The sequence below is a fragment of the Balaenoptera acutorostrata genome, chromosome 1, assembly GCF_949987535.1.
Source record: "Balaenoptera acutorostrata chromosome 1, mBalAcu1.1, whole genome shotgun sequence".
NCBI lineage: Eukaryota > Metazoa > Chordata > Mammalia > Artiodactyla > Balaenopteridae > Balaenoptera > Balaenoptera acutorostrata.
Window position 1 is genome coordinate 50,551,742 of NC_080064.1, and position 15,931 is coordinate 50,567,672.

Here is a 15,931-nt window from a genome sequence, read left to right on the forward strand (position 1 = left end):
GCGCACCGCGATGAGGAGTGGCCCCCGCTCGCCGCAGCTGGAGAGGGCCCTCGCACGGAAGCGAAGACCCAACACAGCCATAAATAAATTAATTAATTAATAAAAAAAAAAAAGAAAAGGACAGAGTTGAAATAGCAGAGTTTTGTTTTGTTTGTTTAGAGAATGTAATAATTTGGAAGAGTTTTTAAAATCGGGGAGTGAGTCCATTTTGCCTTCCCTGGCTGCGATCAAATTGGTTTGCCTTTGAGGCAGGTGAAAGCTAAGCGCTTGGTCCTGGTATAGGTCTTGAGTAGCCCTGTGTCCCTCAGTTTGACAAAGACTGTCCTTCCCACCCCCGCCCTGAAATCATTGCAGAAGCAGGGGTCTTCTAGTGTTTGGCACTCAGACCAGGATTTCAACCTGCTCTAGGACACATTTCCTGCACATTTACCTAAAGGGCCCCACACCCAAATGTCTTGTTTCCCCCGAGAGCCTCTAGACCTAAGCTGCCATGTGTTGGAAGCCCAGGGCCTGTGGAGTGGAACAATATGACTCCTTTCTCCCCCTCATAAGTTTTGGAAGGTTCAAAAAAAGCAGGTGCAAATCACAACTGAATTTGAAACCCCAGAGGAAGCCAGAGCAAATCAACTTAACAACAACAAGAAAGCTTATTACAGAAAAACCTGGAGATAAACTTCAGCTGTGGTATCTCCGAGCAATTATCAACTCCCTGGCTGATTTCAAAGCCCCCTCAGGATCTCGTGTAGATTGAATCCTCATGATCTTGTCTCATGTGAGGACCAGTGGGCTGTTCTTGAGCCGTAGGTCTGTGGTTGTGGGTAAATATATTGATATCCTAGCAACTTGTGAAAGCCACAGTACCCTAGCCAGGGCTTGTTTTCACTTTTTGTTAGCAGGAGAGTAGGTTTGAGGTGGGATCCTGGGGATATTTTGAGCCAAGCAAAGAGGTTCTTGGTAAACATATGAATTCTCTAACTTCTGGTCATCCTTGGCTGCCCCTTGGAAGTTGGGGTCATCTTTCCATTCAGCCTTCCCATGTCCTCCCGAAATCTGAAGTTTGCTCTTCTTTTAAAAATGTAGAAACCATATCATTCATTCACCAAACTTTCACTGCTTTGGGGTGCCTAGCTCCAGGCACTGTGCATGGTTATGGAAATGGAGGTGTTCAAGACAAGGTTCCTACCCTCAAGAAGCACACTGTCTAGTCAAGAAGACTGATTGCAACAGCCATACCAGACCTGCTGCTTCCCACCTTTGTGTCCTTGCACTTGACCTTTCCTCTGCCTGGACAGAATGCCCTTGTCTCCCTTTCTCCTCTAGGGGAGGCTTCCTCCATCCCTACCCACAGCCAAGTTGTCCACACCTCTGGGATGCTCTTTACTTTGGTCCCACATCTGTTTCACATTTTTCACCTAGTATAGGATGATCTGAGATCCTGTTTATTACTTCTTCCAGACATATTCCTGCCTGGACTGTTTCCTGGCACATGGTAGACACATGATCATTATTGGTGGAATGAATGAGTGAATGAATTCACAGGAAAGGTGTAGCACTCTGAAGCTTAACTGCCTCAGCTTAAATGCTGACTCCAATGCTTATGGATTGGGCAAATGAAACTGAGTTATTTTGCTTCCCAATACTCACTGTTTCTATCTGTAAAATGGGAATAAGACCTGTTTCACAGGGTTGTTGCGGGGATGAGCAAATCCTTGATACGTGCTTAGCAAAATGATTGCCACTTGATAAGAGCTCCATGCATCGTAGCCATTAGGAGAGTCATCATTAGTACACATCTACTGGTTGACCACTAGGTGCCCTGCGCTGAGGACATAAAATGAATAAGGAATGGTATCTGCCATCAGTGAACTCCCAGCCTGATTGGGGAGACAGATGCAGTAACAGAAATTAACAGGCTGTTTTACCAGTAAGTGGGATTAGGAACACAGGGGTAGACACCTAACCCAGATTGGGGTGGAGGGGCTAGATCAGTGAGGAAGGAATCACAGAAGTGATACTGGGGGATCATGAGATCTAAAAACAAAAACAAATTCAGAATCTTGAAGGCCTATGCCCAAATCCTGCCTTAAATATTTCCAACATACTTCAGCATTTCCTTTTTTCTAGCTGTATTATTGACTTTCATTATTCCTTGACTTCCATGAGCATACTGCATTACAATTTACCAAGGGCTTCCACACACCATGTAATGGTTTTATTCGATTCTCCCAACTTCCCTGTGAGGCAGATAAAGCAGGTAAAATAAAATTCAGTTTACAGGTGAGGAAATTGAGGCTCAGAGAAACCACACAGCTTCTGTGTGATATCAGCTAGATGTGGCCCCCATTAAGTCTGATGCCTTCCCATTCCCATAGTCTGTACGCCCCATGAACAAACCAGGAGCCCACCACCTCTGCACCTTTGCCACACTATTTCCTTCACCTGAAATGTCCTCCCCATCCTGTTTGTCTGAATCTTTCTCTTCTCTGAAGTCGCTACTCTAACCCTAACTCCCCTGGGGAGTCTTTCCCTGTCCACACAGCTGGCAGGAGTCTCTTGAACTCCAAGAAGACTCACTGTCTAGGCTGTTATAGGACATTGACATCCTCTGGCAGAAGCTTTTGGTCTTTTTCATGTGCCCGTGTCTGCCTTCCCTACCTGGCTGCGAGCCTCTGGAGGGAGAGTACCTTGTTAATCTCTGTAATTGACATACAGTAGATGTTCAGTAAATGCCTGTTGATTAAGTGAATGGCATCAAGGTTGTTAGCCAAGTTTCCTTTTAGGCTGATGGGAACATACTTGCAGGAGAAGCAGAAGAGCTTTTATTAGGCAATGAGGTCCTGAAGGTGGAAGTGAGATGGAGCGTCAGTGAGCACAGAGTCTGCCAGCAAAGCACATGTATAACAACTATACAGATTGGAAAGTTCCAAACAGAGTAAGACACGTGTAATGGGAGAACCCAGGTGGTAGATGGAGGGGATGGAAGCACCGACAGAGGGAAGGGGTAGTGGCGAGATCTGAAGAAGGTCATGGAGCGTGAGAAGGAACTGACCAGGAAAACAAGGGGTGGCAAGGCAGAGTGTAGACAGGGGCTCCCAGGTCTACAGAAGGAATAAAAACCAAAAACAACGCAGAGTCATGAAAAGACATGAAATGGATCTGAAGATAATATGGGATATTGTTTAAGTGCCATCCTGAAGTCCAAATAGATTCTACCTCCTCCATGGATGGATGGATGGATGGATGATACGAACATCCACTCAGAATAAAGAGGAAACATAAGTCAAAGATAAACTCTTGACTCTGAATACTAGAATTGTTGGTATTGATAACTATGTGTTGACAAAAGCAATGTAAATTTATTCTTTAATAATCAGGAACCAAAGGTTAGCAATTTAAAAAATTACTCTTAATCCCCCCATCCATATATAACCACTGCTAATATACTGGTGTAGGTCTTTCCAGTCTTTCTTTTATGTCTCTCTTATCCATCTGTCTGTCCATCTAACTATATACCTACTTTCCTCCATATCTGCCTATGATCCTTCTATTTATTCATCCGTCAATCCATCTAGTCTTTACTAAAACAAAAATAGGTTCATCTGGCACTTTACATTTTGTTACATAATTTTCTAACCAATTTATTATAAGAATCCAGTTATGTCTACCTATTTTTAACTCAGATTCTAGTAGGTGCATAATATTCCTGTGGAAAGTACCAGAGTTGATACTACAATTCCCTACTTGTTTTTGCCATTATCAAAGATACTTCAATGAACGTGGGTACTTTTTTTTTTTTAACACCTTTATTGGAGGATAATTGCTTTACAATGGTGTCTTAGTTTCTGCTGTATAACAAAGTGAATTAGCTATACATATACATATATCCCCACTTCTCCTCCCTCTTGGTCCAAAGTTCCAGCACAGAGGCTTTCTCTAAAGCTGATGGGGTTCTGGCTTGATTGAGCAAAGCTTGAACTTGATACAGGGACAGGTTTAATCCTCTGACGTAAATCACCTGTCTCCTGGAGTGACACCCCTTCATCTCCTCTGGATTTGTCTCTGCAGCCGCCAGGCAGGGTGGAGGGACCTCTGCCGCAGCACAGGTACATTAATGCAGCCATCGGCAATCGTAGGCCGTCTCCAGCTGATACGGTTTGACGGCACCGGCCCTTCTGGCATCTTCACAGCACTGGTGATTCAGAGCTGTCAATTAACACAGCTGCAAGAAAATGTCAATGATGGATTTATGGTGTGTGGCAGTGACTTCATGACCCATAGATGGAAAAGCAGATGCCTTTGAAATAAGACTAGTCAGTTTGGCAAGAGGAGGAGAGAGAGACCTACCTTATATAGTAAAACAGCACCCATTCTGCTACTTCCTTGAAGTTCAAGAATTCAATGGCTCCACACAACTTCCAAGAAAAATACCAAACTTTTTAGTCAAGCAAAGAGGTAAGTGATGTGGTAGAAAGAAGATGGGCTTGAAAGCCAGAAGTCATAGATTCTAGCTCAGTTCTGCTCCCCACTAGCTGTGTGACCTGGGCAACTGGCTCTCCTCTTGGGTTTAGCTTTCTCCATATATAAATGATCATACATAGAAGATGTCTGAGTGAGTAAATGAGTCAGTAAAAAGTCATGCATCATTTGAAAATCACTTACTGAGGGAATCTGATGTGCAGAGGGTACACAGTTGAGCTAGATAAACCAACCCCTGACTTTGGAACTTGTATTCTCAGGGGGTGGGTACTCGGGGGTCAGAACATAAAATAAATAGACTGTCAAATAGTGATTAAGTGCTCTGTTGAAGACAAAGCAGAGGGATGGTAGAGACCAGCTGGGCTGGGCTGGATTGGGTGGTCTGATGATGGTGACTGGGTAGGTAAGGTTGGAATGAGAAGATAAAGAAAGCCACAGGTAGAGCTGGGGAGAAACAATCAAGCCTGAGGGAACCACTATACAAGGCATATATGTGAGCTCGGTGTTCCATTAATTAAACACATATTTACTGTGTATCCCTCTGCTCTACCACAGGAATGGGAGGATGAACAGGAAACCCACAGGCTCTGCCCTCACTGCACTTGGAGTGAAGTGGAAGAAAAGGACTATTTATTAAACAGGTGATTGTGACACAGACTGATGGATGAGCACCAGGAGGATGAGCCGGAACTTGGGGTACTTCTGGGAAAATATGACAGGAGCCTCTAACCTAGCCTGGGAAAGCTGGGAAGGCTTCCTTGAGGAGGTGCCACTGAAGCGGAGTTCAGATCAAGCAACATCAAAGCAAAACAAAACAAGCCAGCATGGAATTTGAATTTGAATTTGAACCGACCATTGGTCTACCTGCCCATGCCCACTCTTTGACTGGCCACATTGGGATTCTGCTGGACCCAAAGTGATGTTGCAGAAAGTCTTTATTCATTTGGAAGAAGCCCAGGACATCACAGGAAAAATACATGAGATTCATTAAAGCATCAATAAAACATTCACGCTGTCACATTATCACTTATTGCAGGGGTTCTCAAACTTGGGCTCACATCAGAATCCCCCTAGTGGACTTGGTTAAACAGAGTGCTGGCCCTGTACTACCCCCTGGTTTCTGATTCAGGATGCTTGTGTGGGGTCTGAGAATTTGTATGTCTAATAAGTTCCCAGGTGATGGAGCTGCTGCTGGTCTGAGGACCATACTTTGAGAATAACTGACTTCAAAGGGGTGCTTGAGTCTCTGGGTAGGACTTTTAGGGCCATGGGAGTGTTTTCTAAAACTTCCTCAAAGCTGATGAAGGAGAAAAGAAAGAGCAGAGCTGGGTACAGGAGCTCCCAGGCCAGGACATCTGGGGCCCTTCCAGAAGGATCCTCTCCAGCCTGGTTTCCCCTTCAGACTTCTTGTAGCCAGTGGATCCCAAACAACAATACTTACCCTTGCTTTGGCATTTGTGTTCTAACATGTAAATGCACTTGGAATTTTTCTTCTTTTCTGAGAGAAAGGTAGCAGGGCTTTGCCAAACCAAATACACATACTCGAACACACATTTCAGCTTGGCCTCTTGGATAGTTTACCCTCAGTTCTTTTTCTCTCTCCCAAAGTCCATATTAATTCTCTGCTGGGTCAACTCCCAAAGATGTTGCTGTCATAGCCTCTGGGCTCTGGACAATGTCCAGACAAACCTGCTGGGCAGCGTGTGAGGGGAATAGAGCAGAGCAAGTCCTGGCTTTGCAGACACCTCACTCTGGTTCTGAATTCCTGACCAACCACGTAGCAATGACCCTTCATGGGAGCTGCCTAACCTCTCTAAGCCTTCGTAGAATGGTTGGGGAGGGGGAATAGCTCCACAGGATTGTTGGGATCTTGGCCAGAGATGATGGATGTTAAGCCTGGGGGCATAGGAGGCTCCCAGCAAGTTAGGGACTCACAGCATTCTGTCATGTAAAGTGGTGCTGGACACAGAATTGCTGGCTCCAGGTCCATCACCCTCTCCCACATGGCTTCCAAAACACACAAGAGCGGCTGGAGGGGCCATCGCTCAGTGCTTACTAGCCCTCCTCTGGCATATTTCCAGGCCCTTGACATCTTTTGCCTGGATTATTATTTTTTTAATTAATTAATTTTTTATAGATTTTTTTTCAGTTTTTAACATTTATTTATTTATTTATTTATTTATTTATGGCTGCGTTGGGTCTTCCTTGCCATGTGTGGGCTTTCTCTAGTTGCAGCGAGCAGGGGTTACTCTTCCTTGTGGTGCATGGACTTCTCATTGCAGTGGCTTCTCTTGTTGTGGAGCACAGGCTCTAGGTGCGCAGGCTTCAGTAGTTGTGGCACACGGGCTCAGTAGTTGTGGCTTGTGGGCTCTGGAGCACAGGCTCAGTAGCTGGGTGCACAGGATGAGTTGCTCTGCAGCCTATGGGATCTTCCCAGACCAGGGCTCAAACCCGTGTCCCCTGCATTGGCAGGTGGATTCTTAACCACTGCGCCACCAGGGATGTCTGGCCTGGATTATTGCAATGGCCTGTAAACGACTTCTCTGCCTCCAGAGTGCACCTAAAATCCCTCTTCTGCCTCATCCAAGGGAACTTTTGTAAAGTTCCAAAAACTCTTCAGAGTCTCTCCACCGTCCAGAGCAGGGACCATGTCCTCAGCGCCTACAGATGGCAGTAGGAAATAAAAGTGAGTGCCAGGACCATGGGTAGGCAATGGGGAGCAGTGGGGATTATGGTGAACTGAAGCATAACTGTCCAAAGGCATTCAAACTCAGAATTCTGTAAAATCCTCCATGGGCCAAGTACAGCTTGTCCTGGCACTGAGTGTAGCCTTGGATTACCAGTGTGTGAGAGCTCACCTGATGTATGAAGTCCAAGCTCCTTAGCCTGGCTTACAAGGATCAGCGTCCTCCTCCTTGCTCTGCCCTGACTTGAAATTCATACAACTGTCCAACTGTTCGCAGTTCCTCCACATGTGCTGGTCCTTAGCTCTGTACTTTGATCAAGGCTAGAATGCTTTTCCCCTACTCTTCACGTGGCAAAGTCCTGCTCATTGCTTAGAACTCAGTGCAGACAACATCTCCTCCAGAAAGTCTTCTTTTCATTCACTCCTGGTTCTGCCAGATGGGTTATGCACCTTTTCCTGGTGCCCCAACGATATGTGGCTTTTTTCCATCGTTATACTCATCACATGGTACTACAATTATCTCTTTTGCATCTGCCTCTCCTGCTAAGGTGTAAACGCCTAAGATTAGGGACCAAGTGTGATTCACCTTTGTGCCTAATGAAAAGGAGCTGTTCACTCATTGTTTGATAAATGGATGATGGGAGGCAGGTGGTCTCCACAGCGGTGAGAAGTCTGAACAGTGGCCCAAGGGGTGCACCCATTAGCAACAGGCAGAAATTGGGAGAGGCGCAGGACTGGTCATCCCTCTCTCCCTTCCCAGGATGAACATCACAGGAATGAGTATAGAACAATGAAAGTAACAGAACTGAAGTGCAAGAATGTCCTTGACTTTATCTCTCTAACACTAAAGACTGTGTCCTCTTATTGCCGATTTAAATTCCCAAGAGAAAATCTGATTGTCCAGTTAAAATCCCTTTAGGCCCCATGGGACAGCTGCCCACACCAGACTAGCCCAAGATGCTGGCCAGGCTGCATGTTGGCTGCCTATGGTCAGGGGTCCTTCTTTGGTCCAATTGGGGCAGGATCATATGCAAGAAAACATGGCACCTCCCATGGATAGAACCTCTCCGAAGGGACTTTGAGTGTGGCAGGTGAGTTCTCTAGCTTGGGTGGTACAGGGTTCAGGACTGAGACTAGGGTGAAGCAAATGAGGTACCTAGGGTGCAAAATTTCAGGAGCGGTCACTCAGGGTCATGTAGGTGCCTCACTCACCTCGCTCTCATCCTAGTCCTGATGGGTCTGATTTTCTGCATGACTTCAGGAATTCCCTGTCTCTCTGACCTTCAGTTTCTTCATCTGTAAAATCAAGAGGTCAAACTATTTGGCCTGTTAGGTTCTTTTTGGTTTTAGGACTCCTTTATACTCCCCCAGCTTTGGGGACAGCTCACCTTCCCCCATCTTACCCACTGGACTTTCCCCCTTTGTCTGAGGGACCTGATCATCTCTTGATTAGCTGCCCTGGCCAAGCCTGGCTTGATGTCCAAGGGCCCAGCTCACAAGCCACTTAGCAAAGGCAGTCATGAAAGAAAACATAACATCTGTTCTGGGCTTTCGTGGAGGACATGCTTCACATTCTTCCCCTCAAAGTAAAATGGATCAGCCTTGACCTGGGGTCAACCAGGGAGAAGTAATCCTCAGGGGGTAGGGTGCCATTCGGTGCTCAGATGAAGTCATTTACCACATGGTCGTTGGTAGCCCTGAGGAATGAAAGGTATTTGCCTTCCCTATTAATCACTCAAAAAAGTTTGTGAACATCTTGGGTCAAATTGACAGTTTGCATCTTGCACACAAAGGGGCCTAAGGTTTGACTCCCACTTAGTAAAAGTCCATGTAGGTTTGTTCCTCTGAGGATAAGCCGGAGGACCACAGAGATAGGAAGGGGAGATAATGGGAAGGCGGGGAGAGGAGGCAAGAAGGTGTTATTCATCTAGTCCAATCTCAGATCCAATGCTTGAACCCAAACTAAGAGGGTTCCATCAGTCATCCTCCTCCAAAGACAGCTCATTTCACTGAAGGATGGCAAATGTTATTAGAAATATCTTTTATACTGATGAGTCAAAGTATATCTCCTTGACACATCCATATATTAGTCAGTATGGAAGAGGAACAAGTCAATATCTCACCCAAATAGTTGCCCTTAAAGCATTTGAAGACACATCCTACTTGAATCTCCTATTCCCCATGCAAAAAAAAAAAAAATTCCCTAGTTCTTTCAGTCCATCCTTATACAATATTTCCAGGCACCCATCCCCTCTGGCTCATCCTGACCCCCCTCTTCTGGGATCATAGTGTATTGGTGACCTTCACACAGTGTGGGGTCAGACCACACATGGTTGTGCAAGTGTGCAGAGCAGATCAATCATCTCAACACACAGATGCCATTGGGTGATGACAGAGCCAGGAAAGAGCCCAGTTCTATTGATTCCCAGGAACCTGGGGCAGATGGAGAGATACCAGTAAACCAGCGAGGGAGGGGACTAGCCTTTGCAACATGCAAATACTTGCATGGAATTTATCATTTGGTTACCATCCCTGGGGCCTCCCGTGGACCACACATCTACACAAAGCCAGCACGCCCATAGATACAGAATCCAGATCTGAGCAACCAGATGTGCTATCAGCCAATCAAACAGGTAACAATTCCATGGCTAATGTTTAAAAGCCGATAATACAGTGTAAAGGGAAGGCCTGGATGAAGACTCACACCTCTTTGATGTATATCCGTGTTGCCTAAACTCTCTTCCTTTCCTTGATTACTAACAACCATGGAGATGCTCGGTTCCCTTTATACTACATTTCCAAGAAGCTCATACAATGTGTCAGCTCAGTTTCCCTGGCTTCCCTTATTCCAAAATTCTGGAACAATTATTCCCTATTTCATATGGTACCAGATTTTTCATTCTGCTTTTAATGATGCTGTGATTTCTTCTTTAAGGTATATATTAGTTCCATGAATATTGCACAGTATTTCTATGGTAATGGAAAGGACACTATTCTTGACTTATCCCAGTGGTTTCAGCTGCTACATACAATGACATCTCCCAAACTTTTACCCTGAACTATATCCTAAATCATGCACTACATCTTTCCAATGGTACCTCTCCCTTTGGGGGTCCCACAGGTACTTGAAATTCATCATCTCTCCTCCCAACCCAGACTCTGAATAATCTACCATGATTAATGGTTCTGTGATCACTGCCAATCAGAGCACTGTGCTGCTGAGAGAGGAAATCCACATTTCTTGAGCATCCACTGTGAAGCTTAACAACTGTGAGGTACAAATATTATCTTTATTTTATAGAGAAGGAGACTGAGGTACACTGTCTTCTGCCCCATGCTTGATCCTTTAACAAATGCAGTGGGCTCTGCTTTCAAAGTACATCCAGAATTCTAGTGCATCATACACATTTGAAGCATAACTATCTTGTTTCCAGCAACCATCATCTCCTGCTGTGGTTACTGCAATAGGCCCTAGCTAGGTCTCTCTGCTTCCATGTTTGTTCCTCTAAAACTGAACTTTGTAAAGTCTCCAGAGAGAAGTCTTCATGAGATTCAGATAAACTCCCTGCTAAATTTCCATCTCACTTAAAATGATGTTCTTCTCATTGTCCTAGAGGACCTATGTAATCTGCCTCCAGTTCCTCTTGGAACTCACCTCCAACTGTGATTTCTCCCTCTCCCTGTGCTCCATCACATGGGCCTCCTGGAACTGCCACAAACACATCAAGACACTCTTGCCAGAGGGCACTTGTACTTGTTTTTCTCTCCATCTGGATACACCTCCCCCAGATAGCCACATGGTTTCTCCCTCATTTCCTTCAGCATCCCGCTTAAATAGGACTGTATTCCCTGACCACCCTATGCATAATCTTCATACTCACCCTTCTCCTCTCCTCACGTGCTCATTTTCTTTTTCTTCCTGACACATCTACAGCCAACATATATATTCAATTTTTATTTGTTTGTTGTCCAGCTCCTCTCACGAGAATATAAGCCTCATAAACTTTTATTCTTGTGACAAAATCTATTTTATCTTACATCAGGGGTCCCCAACCCCCGGGTCATGGGCTGGTAGTGGTCTGTGGCCTGTTAGGAACCGGGCTGCACAGCAGGAGGTGAGCGGTGGGCAAGCGAGCGAAGCTTCATCTGTATTTACAGCCGCTTCCCATCGCTCACATTACTGCCTGAGCTCCACTTCTTGTCAGATCAGCGGCAGCGTTAGATACTCATAGGAGCTCGAGCCCTACTGTGAACTGCACACGTGAGGGATCTAGGTTGCGCACTACTTATGAAAATCTAATGCCTGATGATCTGAGGTGGAGCTGAGGTGTTGATGCTAGTGCTGGGGAGCGGCTGTAAATACAGATTATCATCAGCAGAGAGGTTTGACTGCACAGAGACTATAATAAATCAATTGCTTGCAGACTCATATCAAAACCCTATCAGTGAGTGGCAAGTGAAAACAAGCTCAGGGCTCCCACTGATTCTGCATTATGGTGAGTTGTATAACTACTTCATTATGTATTACAATGTAATAATAATAGAAATAATGTGCACAGTAAACGTAATGCACTTAAATCATCCTGAAACCATCCCCCTCCCTGCCCCAGTCCGTGGAAAAATTGTCTTCCATGAAACTGGTCCCTAGTGCCAAAAAGGTTGGGGACCACTATATTACATCTAGTAGGCGCTCAATAAATAGCCAGTGAAAGAATGACTGAGAGGCAACTGGCAAAATAGGGAGGACCCGAGATGGTATGGGATTCAGAGACCATCACCTACAAGAATTATTGGGAAGGAGGAAGAAAATATCACCTGGAAGGATAGCACAAGGAAGGGAGTCATGAGGACTGACTTCAACTATTTGAAAGGCTGTCATGCAGAGTAGAAGATTTATTCTGAATTTTCCATAAGGTAAAACTAATACTACTGAGTAGCTCGCCAGGTGGACAAAAGCGGTGTGGCAGGCATTCAAGACAGAGAATTATTTGAGCACTGGGTTGATGCTGAGACATGGAAGGACATGGCTTGTTTGCTGAATACCAGTTAGTCATGTGTAGCTGGAGGGGAGGGGTGGTAGATGAGGCCACAGAGATAAACTGGGTGGGCTATGTAAATATGTCATGTCACGAGTTTTGACTTTTATTGTATTTATTTATTAATTTATGTAAACATCATATGCTCCCCATTTAATGAGCACATATTCTGTTCTAGGCTCTCTACTGGGTCATGGGGATGAAAAGAATGGAATATAAAATCTCTGTCCTTAAAAGATAGTAATGGGCATTAATTAAGTTCCTAATGGTCTCTGCACATAACAGGTGCTCAAAAAATACTGAATCCCTGAATGCAGGCTAAATTTTTCTAGTTAACACTTAAAACAATCCTATGAAGCCAATGAAATTTTACCCATTTTATAGGTCAGGAAACAAAAATTTAGAGAAGTTTTCTGTCCCATCTCTATAGAGTTGGTTAAATTTTGAGCCATCATTTAAACCCAGCTCTGTCTGGCATCAAAAATTTTTCCTTTTTTGCATTATGTCCTCTTGTCACCTGAAAGGAGCTCAGACTCTCATAAATGCCTTCATAGACCAGGGAAGTACAAAGAGGAGGGATGGATCTACTATATACATCCAGGAGAGTTTTGAGGGGACCCTGAAAAATGAGTGAGACTCTTTAATCTCCTTGCCCAAATAGTTACCAAGTACCTAGAATGTTCCCAGAACTGCCTTGCTACCAAATCCTGGGAAGCAAGGGTCACCAAGATTGAATGTTCCAGCCTTAAGTTGTACAGTCTGGGGTTAGAACACCAGCTTTCCCCTTGATTAGCTCTGTGACCCTGGGCTATCACTCTTGTTAACTCTCAGTTTCCTCATCCATAAAATGGATATTAAAAATTGTACATCCTGGGACATCACTACAGATCCTATGGCTATTATAGGGAAATAAAGGAGTACTATGAACAACTCTATACCTACAAATTCGACAACCTAGATGAAATTAACCAATTCCATGAAAGACACAATTTGCCAAAACTCACACAAGAAGAAAGATAACCTGAACAGGCCTATGTCTATTAAAAAAATTGATTCAATAACTAATAACCTTCCAAAACAGAAAGCACCAGGCCCAGATGGGTTCAGTGGTAAATTCTACCAAACATTTTAAATAAATTTTACTAAATCTCTGCAATCTCTTTCAGAGGATAGACGCCGAAGGCATACCTCCTAACTTACTCTATGAGGCTAGCATTACCCCAATACCAAAAACAGACAGACATTATGAGAAAAGAAACATACAGACCAATATCTCTCATGAACATAGATGCAAAAGTCTTCAAAATATTAACAAATTAAATCCAACAATATATAAAAAGAATTATGCACACAACCAAGTGGGATTTATCCCAGGTAAGTAAGGCTGGTTGAACATTAGAAAATCAACTCATGTAATCCATTACATCAACAAGCTAAAAAAGAAAAATCACTTGATCATATGATCATATCAATAGATGCAGAAAATACATATGACAAAATCCAACAACATTCATGATAAAAACTCATAGTGAACTATGAATAAAGGAGAACTTCCTCGACTTGATAAAGAATATCTACGAAAACCCCACAGCTAATATCACACACGATGAGAAACTCAAAGCTTTCACACTAAGGTCAGGTACAAGATAAGGATGCCCCTCTCACCACTCCTTTTCACCATCGTACTGGAAGTTCTAGCTAATGCACTAAGACAAGAAAGGAAAAGAAAATAACAGGTATGCAGACTGGGAAGGAAGAAATAAAACTGTGTTTGTCTGCAGATGACATGATCATCTAAGAACATCTGAATTAGCAAAAATCTCCTGGAACTAATAAGTGATTATTACCAGGTTGAAGGATACAGGTCAATATATAAAGGTCAATTGCTTTCCCACAAACCAGCAATGAACAACTGGAATTTGAAAGTAAAAATACAATACCATATACGTTAGCACCCAAAAAAATGAAATACTTAGGTACAAATCTAACAAAATATGGATGAAATTTACGTGATTAAAACTACAGATCTCTGATAAAAGATATTAAAGAAAAACAAAATATATGCATAGGAAGAATCAGTATTATCAAAATACTGATAAGTATCAAATTCTTCACAACTTGATCTGTAGATTCAATCTAATCCCAATCAAAATCCCAGCAAGTTATTTTGTGGATATTGTCAAACTAATTCTAAAGTTTATATGCAGAGACAAAAGGCCCCAAATAGCCAACACAATATGGAAGGAGAAGAGCAAAGCTGGAGGACTAAAACTACCCAACTTCAAGACTTATTATATAAAGCTACAGTAATCAAGATGGTGTGGTACTGGTGAAAGAATAGACAAATAGATCGGTGGACAGAGTAGAGAGCCCAGAAATAGACCCACATAAATATAGTCAACTGATCTTTGACAAAAGAACAAAGGCGATACAATGGAGCAAATTTAGTCTTTTATACAAATGGTGCTGGACCAATTAGATGAACACATGCAAAAAAAAAAAAAAAAATGAACCTAGATGCAGACCTTATACCCTTCACAAAAATTAACTCAAAATGGATCACAGACGTATACGTAAAACTTAAAAGTATAAAACATAGAAGATAACATAGGAAAAAAACCTAGATGTGGGTATGATAATGCCTTTTTAGACATAACACCAAAGACATGAACCATGAAAGAAATTATCATTAAGCTGCACTTCATTAGAATTAAAAACTTCTGCTCTGTGAAAGACAATGTCAAGAAAAGGAGTATATAAGCCATGACTAGGACAAAATATTTGCAGAAGACACATCTGATAAAGGACTGTTATCCAAAATATATAAAGAAATCTTAAAATTCAATGACAAGAAAACAAACAACCTGTTTAAAAAATTAGCTAAGAACTTAACAGACACCTCACCAAGGAAGACATATAGATGGCAAATAAGCATATGAAAAGATGCTCCACATCATATGTCAACAAGGAAATGCAAATTAAAGCAGTGATATACCACTACATACCTATTAGAATGGCCAAAATCCTGAACACTGACAACACCAAGTGCTGATGAGGATGTGGAGCAACAGGAACTCTCATTCACTGCTGGTGAACCTGCAAAATAGTACAGTCACTTTGGAAGACAGTTTGGCAGTTTCTTACAAAACTAAATACATTTAGCAATAACAGTCGTTGAAAACTTATGTCCAAACAAAAACCTGCACAAAGATGTTTATAGCAGCTTTATTTATAATTGCCAAAACTTGGAAGCAACCAAGGTGAATGGATAAATAAACTGTGGTACATCTAGACAATGAAATATTATTCAGTGCTAAAAATAAATGAACTATCAAGCCATGAAAGGAAACTTAAATGCATAATACTATGTGAAAGAAGCCAATCTGAAAAGGCTATATATTGTGTGATTCCAACTATACGACATTCTGGAAAAGGCAAAACTATGGAGACAGTAAAAAGATTAGTGGTTGCCGGAAGTTGGGAGGGGGCAGGGAGGACGAATAGGTAGAGCACAGAGGATTTTTAAGGCAGAGAAAGTACTATGTATAATGTTACAATGATGGATATATGTCATTACACATTTGTCCAAAACCATAGAATGTACAGTACCAAGGGTAAACTATGGATTTGGGGGTAATTATGATGTGTCAATGTAGGTTCATCAGCTAAAACAAACATACTGCTCTGGTGGAGGACGTGCATAATGGGGGAGGCTGTGCATGTGTAGGGGCAG

The 15,931-nt window shown here is 43.0% G+C and overlaps 1 long non-coding RNA gene across 1 annotated transcript in view; it reads right to left on the reverse strand.

Moving 5' to 3' along the window:
• Positions 1-3,890: 3,890 nt before the first annotated feature.
• The window catches only part of LOC130707044 (uncharacterized), a 52,259-nt gene continuing 40,218 nt past the window's right edge, over positions 3,891-15,931 (reverse strand). Inside the window, exons 3-4 of the long non-coding RNA XR_009007049.1 lie at positions 15,204-15,294; positions 3,891-4,219 (exon numbers count right to left, since the gene is read on the reverse strand). This is a non-coding gene — a long non-coding RNA (uncharacterized LOC130707044). The remainder of the gene's footprint in view (positions 4,220-15,203; positions 15,295-15,931) is intronic.